General features: G+C 40.3%; 1 protein-coding gene across 2 annotated transcripts in view; it reads left to right on the top strand.

The window, feature by feature from the left end:
- The window catches only part of LOC137352710 (carcinoembryonic antigen-related cell adhesion molecule 5-like), a 721,824-nt gene that overhangs the window by 33,643 nt on the left and 674,082 nt on the right, over positions 1–14,099 (top strand). The window lies entirely within an intron of this gene.

Here is a 14,099-nt window from a genome sequence, read left to right as displayed (position 1 = left end):
GTTTTGCATCCCTCCCAAGTTGAACTTCTTGATGTTACTTACATAATGTTTTGCTACAGACATGACAGAACTATAAAACTTCTCCAAATTGAAATGTTTTCTCAAATCGTACGGCATCATTAATATTACCTTGGATATAAATTTTGGGTAACAGATAAACTGCTAAAGCTTTTCAGAATGAACAGGGATTCTGTAATCAGGTTACAAGTTCATGCAAAGGTTTTGCAATTATCAATTTGCGTATTGCTGAAAATAGAGACATGTTGTCGAAGCTTTTCATCTTGCACTCATCAGGACAACGCACAAGAATACCATGTCAGGGAAAGCAACAACTTTATACTGTTTGAGAAGAGAGGTGCTGATTGGTTGGCAAGTGGACTCTGATTGGTGGAGGTGTTGCCATGGAGAATGCACCAGTTTATGGTGAATGACAGTTAACTGCCAAGCTTTTTAAAAAAATTTAAACCAGGCAGCTTGACTCTGATTGGTCAAGGCATTGCCCTGAGGAATGAACCAGCCAATATTTTGTTTAGATGAAACATACACAATGTGTCTACATGTTCTTTCTATCTGCAAAGAACAGGGCCCTGTGTATTAATACATGTAGCTTCCAGTACAAGCAAATGCACCACGTGGCAAGCCCGACTGACAATCTTAAATTGGTTGCCAGCGTAATTCTTAGCACATGCTTACAATCGAGGATGCTCAGGAGGGCGGTGTTGGGGAATACAGATATCTCAGAGTTGCGGGGCTGAAGGAGCTCACAGATATTGGAAGTGAAGAAGCTATTGAGGGATTTGAAAACAAGGATGAAAATTCTAAAAGCCAGGCGTTGCTTAAAAGGGAGTGAATGTAGGTCAGCAAGCATAAGCATGATGGGTGAATGGGACTTGGTGTGAATTATGATAAGAGCAGCATAGTTTTGGATGATCTCAAGTTTACTAAGAGTAGAATATGGGTGGCTTGCCAGGAGTGGGTTGAAATAATGAAGGCTAGATTTAACAGAGGCGTGGATAGGATGTCAGTAGCAGCAAGTTGAGGCAGGAGAGAATAGGGCAATGTTACAGAGATGGAAATATGTGGTCTTAGTGCTGGTGTGGATATGTGGGTGGAACTCATCTCATTACCATATATATCACCAACGTTTCATACAGTCTGGTTCAACCTCAGGCAGTTGTCAGGGAGTAGGGTGGAATTGGTGGCGAGGGAATGGAGTTTGTGGTAGGAACTGAAGACAATGGCTTCAGTCTTACAAATATTTGGTTCTGTAGAAATTTCTGTGCATCCTGCATAGACAAGCAGTCTGACAATTTAGAGAAACTAGAGGGGTTGAGAGCGGTTGTGGTGAGGTACAGCTGGGCGTTTCAGAGCACATGTGGAAAGTGACATGTTTTCAGATGATGTCTCTAACGGGTAGCATGTAGATGGGAAATAGGAGGGAGAGGCCGAGGGGCAGCGTGCTGATGAAGAATAGTAGGATAGATCTTTGGGGAAGAAGAGAGGGAATGATGCAGGAATGGGAAGAGGAGCATGTGATTCTCTGGCCAAGATTGGATGGATAAGAATGAAAGCAGGCAAGTGCAGTCCTTTTTAAGTTAAAAGCATCGGTAGTGCCCAGAGCTAGAGATTGTATAGTTATCTATATGTTAGATTCTACCTTGCCATTAAGTCAAATCCACTTTGTCTTGTTTCTAATTGAATATCAGATTGAATTGGATTTAAAAACTATGAAAGAAGGAAGGTGATGAATTTAAGGTGGTAAATTTACTACCAGGACAACCAATGAATGGGGTGTAGAAAATGACATATCCTCATTTCCCACTTGCTTTTATTTACAGAACCAATTTCTAATGTCACTGGATTGGTCAGCAATTCAAAACCAATAGAAAACATCAAGGCCATTTTACTAACTTATTACAGCTTGTGGCAATGGTAATGTCGTAGAAATGTCTCAGACCTCACAATGCTTAAAGCTCAGGCTAATTCCCTTGTGTCACAGGTTCCAATCTCACCACAACAGCTGATCAAATTCAATTAATAAAAATCTGGAACTGAAATGTAATCTCAGTAATGGATCTTTGAAGTTATCCTTCATTGTTTTTTTCAAAAAATATACTGTATTCATAAAAATCTGTAAAGAATACATTACAAAACAGTTCCAATTTGACATTCCAGAAAGTGTAAGGAACTCAGTCCCCTCCCATACAGAAAGTGAGTTGCCTCACAATTCTTTCCATTCCATTTGACAAACAATTGTACATTTGCATTACACAGCAAAACCACATTTTGGTGTGTACAGCTTGAAGGGTTTTACACGATTCCCAGCCCCTCGTTCACTATGATGGGAGACCTTACACAGTCGCCTTTCACCATTGAGCCTTTGCTGCGGCTGCCCCAAGCTTTAGTGCATCCCTCAGCACATAGTCGTGTACCTTGGAATGTGCCAGTCTGCAACACTCGGTCGTGGACAACTCTTTGCACTGCAAGACCAGCACATTTTGGGCAGACCAAAGAGCGTCTTTCACCAAGTTGATGGTCCTCCAGCAGCAGCTGATGTTTATCTTGGTGTGTGTCCCTGGGAACAGCCCGTAGAGCACAGATTCCTGTGGTACAGAGCTGCTTGGGATGAACCTTGACAGAAACCACTGCATCTCCTTCCACATCTGCTTTGCAAAGGCACATTCCAGAAGGAGGTGGCAACAGTCTCTTCCCCACCACAGCCAAAAATCCATCTGGTTCACTAATGTCCTTTCAGCAGGAAATCTGTCCTTATCTGATCTGGCCGACATATGACTCCAGACCCACAGCAATGTGGTTAACTCTTATATGATATATTCTGATGAAAGGTCACTGACCTGAAATGTTAAGTTTGCTTCTTTCTCCACAGATGCTGCCAGACCTGCTGAGTATTTCCAGCACTTTTTGGTTTTATTTCTAATTTCCATCATCTGCAATATTTTGCTTTTATTTTAGTGGTTAACTCTTAAATGACCCAGCAAGCCATTTAGTTGTTAAGGGTAATTAGGGATGGGCAAGGGAATTATCCCCAGTGTCCTGGGCAATATTTATTCCTCAGTCAATATCATAAACAGGGATTATCTGGTCATTACAACATTGCTGTTTGTGGGAGTTTGATCTATATGAATTGGTTGCCACATTTCCTATATTACAATAGTGACTGGACTTCAAAAGTACTTCATTGTCTGTAAAGGGCTTTGAGATTTCCGCTGATCGTGAAAAACACTATATAAATGCAAGTCTTTCTTTAATATTAGCGATTATTTTACAGAACTATATCTTCTTTGGCCTCCATATCTCGAGAGACAATAGGTAAGCGCCTGGAGGTGGTCAGTGGTGTGTGGAGCAGCGCCTGGAGTGGCTATAAAGGCCAATTCGAGAGTGACAGGCTCTTCCACAGGTGCTACAGAAAAATTTGTTTGTCGGGGCTGTTACACAGTTGGCTCTCCCCTTAAGCTTTTGTCTTTTTTCCTGCCAACTGCTGAGTCTCTTCGACTCGCCACACTTTAGCCCCGCCTTTATGGCTGCCCGCCAGCTCTGGCGAACGCTGGCAACTGACTCCCACGACTTGTGATCAATGTCACAGGACTTCATGTTGCGTTTGAAGACGTCTTTGAAACGGAGACATGGACGGCCGGTGGGTCTGATACCAGTGGCGAGCTCGCTGTACAATGTGTCTTTGGGGATCCTGCCATCTTCCATGCGGCTCACATGGCCAAGCCATCTCAAGCGCCACTGACTCAGTAGTGTGTCTCAGCTGGGGATGTTGGCCACCTCGAGGACTTCTGTGTTGGAGATACGGTCCTGCCACCTGATGCCAAGTATTCTCCGGAGGCAGCGAAGATGGAATGAATTGAGACGTCGCTCTTGGCTGACATACATTGTCCAGGCCTTGCTGCCATAGAGCAAGGTACTGAGGACACAGGCTTGATACACTCGGACTTTTGTGTTCCGTGTCAGTGCGCCATTTTCCCACACTGTCTTGGCCAGTCTGGACATAGCAGTGGAAGCCTTTCCCATGCGCTTGTTGATTTCTATATCTAGAGACAGGTTACTGGTGATAGTTGAGCCTAGGTAGGTGAACTCTTGAACCACTTCCAGAGCGTGGTCGCCAATATTGATGGATGGAGCATTTCTGACATCCTGCCCCATGATGTTCGTTTTCTTGAGGCTGATGGTTAGGCCAAATTCATTGCAGGCAGCCGCAAACCTGTCGATGAGACTCTGCAGGCACTCTTCAGTGTGAGATGTTAAAGCAGCATCGTCAGCAAAGAGGAGTTCCCTGATGAGGACTTTCCATACTTTGGACTTCGCTCTTAGACGGGCAAGGTTGAACAACCTGCCCCCTGATCTTGTGTGGAGGAAAATTCCTTCTTCAGAAGGCTTGAATGCATGTGAAAGCAGCAGGGAGAAGAAAATCCCGAAAAGTGTGGGTGCAAAAACGCAGCCCTGTTTCACGCCACTCAGGATAGGAAAGGGACTGATGAGGTGCCGCCATGTTGAATTGTGCCTTTCATATTGTCATGGAATGAGGTGGTGATACTTAGTAGCTTTGGTGGACATCCAATCTTTTCTAGTAGTCTGAAGAGACCACGTCTGCTATATATTGTCTTGAATTTCTTGTAGATGGACCACAGAATGTCATTATTACTTCCCCAGGACCAGTTTGGGTAGAACTGGGGAATGTTTTGCATTTCATTGTTCGACTCTATCAGTCCTAACTGGTGTACATGAATAGTACAATTGGAATAGGCTGTAAAAGATAAGACAGACTTACAACATTAACTGAATAAGCTCAGATAATGGTGGAAGTTTAACTTGTTACATGAATAACACCTTAACCAAAGAAAACAGTAATGTTACCCTACAGGTATTTGTGCAACCTAAGTAAAGGTTTCACTGCACATTTCATTGTTTTAGATCTTTTACCAGAATTGTAACCCTGAATGCATTTCCTTCACCTGAGCTACTCTGATGCATTGTTCGAGCTATTTAAAGAGATAAGGATATTCTAGGAAAGATTTTGTTTACTGTCTGTTATCCAAGGGTATGTAAACTAACACAGGCGGATCTTATGCATGATGTAATATGGTCTGTAACCAGCATTATACAAATTCACTATGCCTCTTCATGCCAAGGACACTGCTCCCTTTACAATGGGGCTATCTCGCTGATCCCTGGAAATATCTTGTACATTTCCCTAAACCCACAACCTTTCTCTATTTGCAGCTTCAGTATCCCTCTTACCTTTTCAACTGTATCTTGAAATGTTTATCTAGCTCATGCTTCTGTGTCTTTATTGCATCTCCTTCTGTAGTCACTTATCTTCTATATTAGAATAACTCTTTAATTGAACAATAGTTTATAACATCTGCTTGTGTGTTTCCAGCTTGAAGTTAAGGTTTATGCCGTTTTTACTGGTTTACAAAACAGTGACAACAGTCTTTCCCTATTTAAATTCCTTTCACAATTTTGATCACTTCTCTCCTCCATTGCAGTGAAAAGAATTTACTGTTTGACTCCATCATCTCATCCATCTACCCAGAAATGCATTCAGAACTATGGCCTGATGAATGTATTTTGCCGATTCATCCTCACCTCTGTGATTTTTGTATTTAATACACTGATATGTATAAAACACAGTATTCGAAATGTCCATTTAGTGGCACCTTAGGATGAAATCCTCTTTTTAAATATCTCTGCAGCTCATCTCGACATATCTCAGTTCCTGCAGCCATTAATAATTTATGATTTAGCTCCGATTGTCCTTTCGGGAAGGGAAAAACGGGAATGGTGTACAACAGATGGTTGCTCCCCTTTCATCTGTTTTCATCATCATATTGACAAAAGTTAAATCCTCAACCCTATTTACTCCAATGAAAAAGAAAACTGGGTGAAGAATAAATGGGCTGTTGAATTGTTATCATCCGTTTTGTCCACCGCCAAATATCCAATTCCAATTTCACCCACAGGAAAATACAACAAATTGGAAGCTTCAGGGAATGGAAGTTGAAAAGGTATGAAATATAGGTTGTACCTAAGGCAACATAATTAGCTTTGAATATTGATAAGGAACTTAATGCCTTTGGAAGTTTTGAAAGAATGTGGACAACATGCGGGATTTCATTCAGTGCAGCCCCAGTGTTAGGCTGGACCAATGAGCAGCAAGAGCTGTGGAGGGTAACTGGAAATGGTATGTATGATGGGATCAACAGCATAGAGTCTGAACCAGCTTTCTGGTCATGGAATTGCACAGAGATGTATTTAAATTAGGTGATCATGAGCTGTGTTCAATCATGGCCATGTTTATTCATTGTATCACTTGATACACTATGCCTGTAAAATCTGAAATAAATGCACATTGATACTGAAGTGCATTTTTTTCTGGCGTGTGCTAATTATTTTGTCTTATTGTATTTTTCAGATCAAGCCAACAACAGCAATGACATAAATAACATAAACAGTGGCGGCATAGCAGGGATAGTGATTGCTGTTTTTCTTATTGTGGGTTTCATCAGCGTGCTAAGTGTCTACATGGTCACAAGGAAAACAGGCGGGTAAATAGTGTGTTCAAATTTTACCTTCACCTTTAGTAGTTTTGTGCATTGAAGTAATGTAGGTTTGTAAAATGTTGATACCAAATATTTTTATATCACAGTTCAAGTGTATGTAATTCTCAGGCATGTTTGCACAGTTAGTATGAATTGTTGATATTTTGATAGATAGGAGTTGGCCTTGAAAACTCCTCACGCTGTATTACACCCTTCCTCTGTTGATTCTACAGTGATTAAATTCTGTGTCTCTCAACTCCTCAAGCTGTATCTATTCAGCTTCTACCAACTTTAATCTGCTTTCTCAATAGTCCCAAGTTTTGATAGTCGACTATAATTAATATAAATTATAGTTTAAAAAATAAGACCACAATATATGACTTTATACTAGCAATTTGGATGATATCTCCCGACCAAAGACCTGCCCAAATTATTTGCTCTATCCCACTTCACATGAAGATATTTGGTCTTCACTCCTGATGTGGATTTTGATTACTAAACATAAAATTTGTCCCTTCCAGTTAGCAAATCAGTTTTCATGAATAATTAGTAATTCATAAATACAATTTCTGTTGCAGATCATATTTAATGAATCATTGCAATACAATATACTGCTGAAAAAAGTTCACATTTTGCTCTGTAACACAACATTTGTTTAGGATGAAAGGTCCAACACAGGGGCAAAATGACACGAACATTAATTCAACAGTAGACGGTAAGTGGAATACTTTGGCATTTCCACGTTGCTGTGGAAAGCAAGTTGTAATAGTTCTTGTTGATTTGCAATTTATTTAGCTAACCATACATCATGCAGGTTTTGAAACGTTAACTTTGCACTTACGTGAGGATAATCCAATCCCTTTTGTGTACTTTGCAAATGAAGTAATTGCCCAGCATGCAAAATGCTAGTTTGGAAAAAGATGTCAGAAGCATGAGTTCAGCTCACGTTCTGTTTAACATAGACTTCCAACACAATACTAAGATGTGAATAGTGAAAGGAAATATATGCAAAGTATATCTTCCAGAAAAATCCCTTTACTTTGATAACATCCAATCTCTGTTTCTGTATCTATTTTCATGTGATGGTCTCATCGTGCACTGACTTTTGTATTCCTTATACCAGCTCAAGACATCAGATTTTTACAGACTTAAAGAATTGATCAGGAGATGAAAGCTATACTGAAGCTAAAACGTTTTTCGTTAACTAATTGGGTGCTCCATTTGTATTACCAATCAGCTCCACCAACACCCAAATAATGAAGTACTGAGGATAATTCTGCTCGTGTCTGAGCGTAGAACAGACGATAGCGAATAGGACGCTAATTTTACGTCTCCTGATTTATCTTGAGAAATGCAAAACAGAATTCACTCACAAATCAGTAACAAAAACTGCAATTCTATAGAATGTAAATCGATTCTTTTGTTTAATTCTATTGGCATCTAGAATGATTAATTGATAGAGGAAGAATGTTAGCGCCTTGAAGAGGGTGCAGAGGAGATTTACTCGAATGTTACAAAGGAAGTGGGTCTTCAGTTCTGTGGTGAGACCAGAGAAGGTGGTGAAGTTCTTCTTAGAGCTGAGAAGGTTGAGCAGAAATTTAACAGAGGTGCTCAAAATCAGGAAGGTATTGTTAGAGTCAATAATGAGAAAGTGTTGCCACTGGTGGAAGGCTCAGTAACTAGAGAACACGGATTCAAGGTAATTATTAGAAAAGACATATGAGATGAGGAGAGTTTTATTTTTGCATTGAGTTGTTATGCTGTGGTTGGCACTGCCTGAAATATTGGTGGAAGCAGATTCAACAGTAAATTTCAAAAGAGAATTATTGAAAATCTTGATGGGGAAATATTTATAGGGCTGTGGGTAGAGTAATGAGATTAATTGGACAGCTATTTTCAAGAGCTGGCACAGGTACAATAGGCCGATCATTTCTATGCGCTGGAACATTCTATGACTGTATTTTCAAGGCTGTTTAAATGCTTCATATTCCCATAGACGTCCCTGCTACAATCGGCGACAACTCAACAGGGACTTATGAAAATATTCCAAGAAAGCAAAAGGTTGGTACAATTGTATTAATATACTATTATATTGGTGAGCTCAGTAAACAATGGCATTCAAAGCTTCTTTATAACTGTGACGATCATTGTTCATGTAGTAGGGGTAAGCTGGAGCCACCATATAAACCAGACTGCGTAGGGGTTGCTGGCTTAGTTGCCTCAGTCCCTTTTCTTCACTAAAATAAAATAAAATGGTCCTGGTACTAGTCAGAATATTAGGTTTAATGTTAACATTTTAACACCTAACGACAACGGACTGTGTGCAAAATGGATGTTGGGCGGACTAGCTCTCTTGTTCCACACAACAGTAAAAGAAAACCTACACCCGCTGACATTTAGGTTTGGGGGGGGGTTAGATGCATTAGGTAAGTTGTTCAAAACTTTGACTGTGGGAGAGATGATGTTGTGCTAACCATACTTATTTCAGCAGCAACTCCATGTAATCTATTTTGTGTAACTGTGTTTATAATGTTTGGAACTGTTTTTGTACAGGACAGAACTACAAAACCTCTTGATGATAACTCTCCTTACATGGTAAGGACATTTTTTTTTTTTCCTTTTGAACAGTCACTTATAATTTTTCTATTGCTGATTTCATGAATTTCTCAGACAACATGACAGCTAAAAAGATCTGTTTCTTTAATGTTAACAGGGATTACAGCTGGAAGATAGATCAGTTTACAGTAATCTGAGGTATGTGGGTGGAAAACTTTACAATTGATCCACCATGTCGAAAAAATGAAGTATAGACATTTTGACTTGTTCTCCGAGTATAGGTATCAGATGGTGAGGCAGTGTTTGTGTCTGATCCCGAGGTGCACTAAGGACATTGTGTCAAACATGTAGAGTAGGATGGGAGGGTCATGTACACTGGGTAGGGTAACACAGTTCTTTCAGGAAAGGATGTTACAGAACTAGCTGGGTTTTGTTTTAACAACAAATTCAATTTCATCGCATTTCAGCTGCTGGCTCACAAGTTTACAGCTCTGTCGAGTTCAATTTCAGAACTCGCCATATTGAGCAGTCCACTCAAATGCTGTGGTCTATATCAGAATAAAGTACGTACTTTGAGTATATTTTCAGTGTACTGAATATTGATCCTTGTCTCAATTCTCGAATTGTTGTGTGGGACCAAAGACTTTATATATTGAACACACTGTAAACAAAGTAACATTGAGAATGCTAATTTCAACTATTCAGTGTTGAGCTTCAGATTTGTGATCGTCTGCCGATTCTAAAGACAACTTGCTCTGCTCTATCGAGCACTAAACATTGTGACCAAGTTTATCTATGTTTTGTCAGACATCTCATGAGACGGTGGGCCATGGTTTGGGGGCGGGAACACTAACATTCATCGAATGTTCCCGAATTGGAGCGTAGGAAAACCAGTGTTTCTGCTCTTTATCAGCTACTCCAGTCAAAATGTGTCTGTTTTGGGACCAGTCAGCTCATGTTTTTCTCCACATGCTGTCAAGACGCTACTGTTCTGCTCGGATCAATCCACTTCTGAGCAACGTCACTGGAGAGCCGCTATTTATGTGTACAGTTAAAAACAGCGTTTCATTTCTTCTGTATTTGTCATGCATTCCAGGCATACATGGCACAAAACATCTTAATTGTTTCCAATTTCCAGCTCTCTGTGCACATCTTCATCCCAGTGCATTCAAGGGCTTTGTGCAATATCTCACACCCACCCACTCAATGCTTGAAGGAATATAGATTGCCACTTCATAGAAACAGTGAAATTTGTTCCTATTTTATAACATGTTTGTACCTACTTAGTCATTTTTTTCTAATTTTGTTTCCTCAGACGTTAACTCTATTGCTGATTCGTACAGCACTGCTGCTTTATGACTTGCTATAACAGGAGAACAACTAATTGAAGATGGTGCTGCGCGATACATCTCCCACCTTCCTTTGAAAACACTTATTCTCTTCCATCCCCATCTCAACTTTCTCTTTAAAAGAGCCTCGCTCTACCTCACTACTGGACGACTCCTCATATTCATGATTTCAATGTCCAATCCAACTCACCTTGCCCTCTCTGCTCTGCTTTCACTTCCTTTCTGTCTTCACGAATCCTCCCTCTCCATTTAAACTCTCATACCCAGATACTTGTCAACCTTACCGTCCAGTGCAGCCTCTCTGCTTGCATTGTCTCCATCACAGAGCAGGCCATTTCTGGCCAATTGCCCCTCTGCGTCGTCAACAGTGTCCGCTAACCAACATTGCCTCTAAGCCCGCTGATTTAAAATTCTCATCCTGGTATTTAAATCCTTTCATGGCCTCACCCTTTTCTATCTCTGGAGTTTTGTCCAACTCTATGCTCTTCCCATCCTCACCAAGATTTTGCTGTCATTGGATTTGTATTTATCCTTCCCTTCCTTCACCCAATCATTGAAAACAATGACTTCAGCCATCTGTCGCAGAATCTGAAGCTCGCTCTCTCAAACTCTCTTCCCCCATCTGCTGTAGCTCCTCTTTATCAAAGCCTGCACAATGCAAGAAAGCAGTTACAAAAAGTCTTAAGTGCAGTATTAAACGTAGATAATTCAATAATTGGGAAACAGCAGTTACATGAAGTGTCTCCCTCTCTCAGCCAGAAGGGGAGTGACAGCTTTATAACCTTGGTCGGTGAATTTTATGGGCTTGCTGATTTTAAGGAGAAATGCCATCTGTTAGATTTGTAATTTGCCATCAGGCATTAAACTGGTACTGGGCACCAACCGCTCATGACCAAAGAGCCCTGGTATTTATTTCCAAATGGATTGGGGTCTATAATGATCTATAACAACTGTTTTATTTACATATGCCAAGCTGGAAATCAACTCTAATGTTTTATTGGAGTTTAAATTTTATATTGCGTCCTATTCAGAATCAAATCTACCAACTGAGTTCACTTCTCGTTCTGAGTTTGGAAGGTCCAATTGCAAAAAAAAATAATAAAATAAACAGCAGGATCTGTGTGAATTGGTCAAAGGACAATGCAGTAACAACAGACAACTGGGTAGATTTTTGACATGTCACTCGCCCGCAAAGCTAGCGGCTGGCCTGCATAGAAATGATCCAATATTTATTTTCATTGTTACCATAGATATCCCAGAGATTAAGCTGGGGTCAAGTTGAAATTCTTCATCATTTTCAATTTTACAAAAGCAACTGAACAATGTATGTAAAATATTAAATTTCTTGTGCAAACACACGCCTCTTGCCTGTTTTGTGTCAACTTTTCAATTCAACATTCATAGGTCTGTAGTTCTAATGGAATCACCTGTATTATCTATCACAGTGCAGGTACATCCTCCCACCCAGAGTAATACAATGTCACTTTAGTTTAGTATTTCCCAGCTCCTCGGTCTGCACTGCCAAGAAGCTCCAATGCTCTGAGCAATCTTGACCTCTCTGCTTGCCAAATTGCACTGACCTTTATGATTTGAATATAAATAATTTCAGTTCAATTCAATGCAATACTGTCCGTATGGAGACATTAAAATCGGAACTAAGTTAGGAACATTAGGAACAGATATTTCTAGCACTGAGGCCTGCTCCACTATTCAATTACATTGTGACTGATCTGAATTTAACCATCCTTGTTCCCTATCCCCTAAGAACCAGGCTTAACAAAAATATATCTCTTAGTCTTGAAAGCTCCAATTGTCTGAGCATCCACTCCTTTTGGAGAAGAGAGTTACAATTATTACTATCCTTTCTATGAATGCAATTTAGAGAATGACCTCCCTTCAATGATATCAAGAAATGGGTGAATGCACCAGACATGGCAAAGAGGTGAACCAACAATATCAGGCCTGTAATGCTCCAGAATTAGCCACCTCTCTCTAGCCAAGCTGTTTAGGTACAGCTGCAACACTGACATCTCCCTGACAATGTGGAAAATTGCCACGCTATATCCTGTCTTTAAAAGGTTGGTCAAATCTAACCCAGTCAATCACCATTCTTTTGAACTATTCTCAATCACCATCAGTGATATCAAGCAGCAATTACTCACCAATAAGCTGTTTATTGATACTCACTTGGGTTTTTTGAGGACTACTCAGCTCCAGAACTCATTACTGTCTTAGTTCAAAGATGGAGGAAAGAGCTGAATTGCAGAGGTGAATTGTGAGTGACTGCCCTTGATATCAAGGTTGCATTTGACTGAACGTGGCACCAAGGAGCCCGAGTAAAACTGAAAGCAATGGAGTCATACAAAGCAAGATGGTTGTCGCTTGTGGAGGCCAATCAACTCAGCCCCAGGTCACACTGCAGGTGTTCTTCAAGGCATTGTCCAAAGCCCAGCTATTTTCATTTGTCTCATTGGCACTCAAAAGGATTAAGGGGACTTTGAACATGAACAACAGAAAGTTAATTTGCAGGTACAACAACACAATTAGGAAGGCAAATTGTACGTTAGTCTTTATTGCAGGGGAGTTAGAATAGAAGCATTAGGAAAGCTTACTTCAATTCTATAGGGTTTTCTATAGTAGATCTGGAGTACAGTTTACAGTTTTTGTCTCTTGACTGGAGGAAGGATATACTTGCCTTAGAGTGGGGTGCAGCAAAGGTTTACTGGATTGATTCTTGGGATAAGGGTTGTCTTATGAGGAGAGGTTGAGAAGAATGGACTTAGATTCTTTGAAGTTTGGAAGAATGAGAGGTGATCTCATTGAAATGTATACAATTCTTAGAACGCTTGACAGGGTAGGTGCTGAGACTCTGTTTGCTCTGGCTGGAGTGTCGAGAACTAGGGACCTTAATCTCAAGATAAGGGGTGGCCAATTCAGACTGAGGGGAGAAGAGATTTCTTCATTTAGAGTTGTAAAACTTTGGGATTCTCTACCCCAAAAGGTCTGTGAATGCTCAGATGAGATTATTCAAGACTGAGATCAACAGATTTTTGGGCACTGAGAGAATCCAGGGATCTGGGGATAGGGGGGAGAAAGTGAAGTTGATGTAAAAGTTTAACCATGATCTTACTGAATGACTACTAAAATTATTTACCTAGTGAATTGATGTATCCAGCAATCTACACCTAATAAGATATAACCTGCTAGTTAGTAATACTAGTAACCTAGTTGTTCATCAGATCTCCAGGTTTTTCTTCTCTCATCAGGATTACTAAATCCTTACCTTCAACTAACAGTCATTAAAACGAATAGTGTGGAATGATCCTGGGAATGACACAGCACAGATGATTGCCATTGAGCCCATGTTGTCCCTTTGGAAGATTAGTCCTATTTCCCTGTTTTTATTGTGCAGGACTGAAAATTTGTGCCCTTCAAGCACTTAAGCTATTGTTATTTAAAATACTTCCCTGCCACACTTTCTAATGTATATGTTGTTGCGACCAGGTGGAAAAGAGGTCTAGGGTTCCCTTTCAGCCTTCATCTGGTCTTACTGCAACAGGGTTTAAATTTTAAACACACTGTTTTTAGCTCCCCTTTAGTGAATCACTGTTCACCACTTTCCAAT

Source organism: Heterodontus francisci, chromosome 39 (genome assembly GCF_036365525.1).
Source record: "Heterodontus francisci isolate sHetFra1 chromosome 39, sHetFra1.hap1, whole genome shotgun sequence".
Taxonomy (NCBI): domain Eukaryota; kingdom Metazoa; phylum Chordata; class Chondrichthyes; order Heterodontiformes; family Heterodontidae; genus Heterodontus; species Heterodontus francisci.
This window is presented reverse-complemented; position numbering and strand designations above follow the sequence as displayed.